Below are 2,210 nucleotides of genomic sequence, written 5' to 3'. Positions count from 1 at the left end.
ATACTACCCTTTTTTCAAGGTAAATATGTTAATATGATACATGTCTGTAATTAAATATATGAATGTTTATATTCTTATATGTAATAGCCATTTAATTGTCAATATATGTCAGCATTGTATTGGCGCCATAGATGGTACTCACATCCATGCAGTAGTTCCAAGAGAGGATCAAATTCGATATAGGAATCGGAAGGGGATCACAACTCAAAATGTGATGTGTGCATGTTCATTTGACATGCGATTCACATATGTGTATGCGGGATGGGAAGGTAGTGCAAACGATTATCGAGTACTTGAACAGGCAAGAAGTGATCCTCGATTGAGTTTTTCTCATCCACCTCCAGGTATTAACTTTATACTAATATATTAGATTTTCATTTGAGTGTATACGTAATAATATATATTATTTTTTGTCTGTAGGAAAATATTATGTTGTCGACTCTGGGTATGCTAGCCAATCTGGATTTTTGACACCATTTCGAGGTGAGAGATACCATCTACCGGACTATAAAGGTCGTAGAAGATCCCCAAGAACAGCAAAAGAGTTGTTCAATTATAGACATTCATCACTTCGGAATGTTATTGAACGCACATTTGGGGTATTGAAGAACAAATTTAAAATTTTAAGGCTAATGCATCAGTTCCCAGTGGAAACTCAGGCATCAATCGTATTGGCATGTTGTGGGCTACACAACTATATTCGAGAAGAGCATATTGCTGACGCAGAATTCGTGGGGATGAGCGATGATTTAAAAGTTGCAGAAGATGACTTGAATCCGCCACATGAAGATTTCGTTGATCATTCTACAATACAATCAAGTCAACGAAATCGGGCAAAAGAGATGAATGCCACTAGGCTAAGAATTACAAATGCAATGGCTAGACAGCAAAGGATGCCAGAACTAGTTGAAAACTAAAACCGATAACTATTTTGCCAAAACTGAAAACCTAAATTGATGTTTCAACCCACCTAGTACTTGTTTTATGGTACATTTATATATGTGGTACAAGTTGATGTATTATTATGAATGTCATATATTTGGATGCTATATTAACTTTTTTGATAAATAAATTTCTGTTACAGATGACTTTTCTATGCCCCCACTCATGATAGCAACTTGTGAAATTTGTGGGAAGAGTTGTGGTAAATATACAACCATGTCGGATAAAAATATTGGAAGAGAATTTTTCAAGTGTGAAAATTCATGTAATTTTTTCATGTGGGTGGACCAACTACATCTATGTAGATGTGGTAAAGTCAATGCAAAGTATGAACTGCGATGAAAGGTCCAAACAAGGGACAGTATTTTCTATGTTGCCCAAGTTCAACTAAGGTAATTTATTTCTACTATTGACCTATACCTATAGATAATTTATGATTTTTGTTTAATTCGATGTTAAATTTCAACGACCCTAATCACATCTATTATTTGATATAGGCTGATAACCGTGGATGTGGTATGTTTGTATGGTTGAAAGATGAAACACATATCTCTACCATACAACATACATTATGTTCAGAAAGCTCAAGCTCAACATCAACATCATCCAGACCACTTTCCGTTTCAAACGAGTACATGAAAGGATATCTGGAATGGACACTTAAAGGATTAGAGGACCAAACAAATAAGATGAAAGACATCCTCCATGCATTCAAGTCTTTAGACTTGGAAAAAAAGTGAAAATTTGGTGAATTATGTAATAGTTAACTTGCACAAGACATTGTTAATACTGTATTTTATTCATCCTTTGGAAACCATGTTTTTTTTCATTGGTGTGTAATATTTTATTGTCCCAAAAAAAATTATATGTTTATAGTATTTTAATGTTATTTTTGTAATTATTGACTTAAAAGAAAAGAAAAAAAAAAAAAACCGTTTCTGAAACAAACATTACCAAACAGCAGAAATGTCGTTTCTTGGTTCTGAAACTGTTCTAGAAACAGATTCACCAAACATCCTTAAATCGTTTAAAAACGGCGTTTTGACACAGAAACTGAAATTTCCGTTTCTGACACGAAACGGAGTTTCTGGAACAGAAACGATACCAAACGGAGCCTTAAAGTCCTAGAGTCAAGTGGATCTGGGATTATTCTCAACAAGTCACAAAAACCACCGACAATTTAGGGGTGAGGGTGAGAGCGCAAGTCATTTATTTCAGAAGGGGAAAAAAAACACTTTTTCAATGCTTTTTTTTTTTGGGTATTTTAC

The sequence above is a fragment of the Macadamia integrifolia genome, chromosome 3, assembly GCF_013358625.1.
Source record: "Macadamia integrifolia cultivar HAES 741 chromosome 3, SCU_Mint_v3, whole genome shotgun sequence".
NCBI classification, from domain to species: domain Eukaryota; kingdom Viridiplantae; phylum Streptophyta; class Magnoliopsida; order Proteales; family Proteaceae; genus Macadamia; species Macadamia integrifolia.
This window is presented reverse-complemented; position numbering follows the sequence as displayed.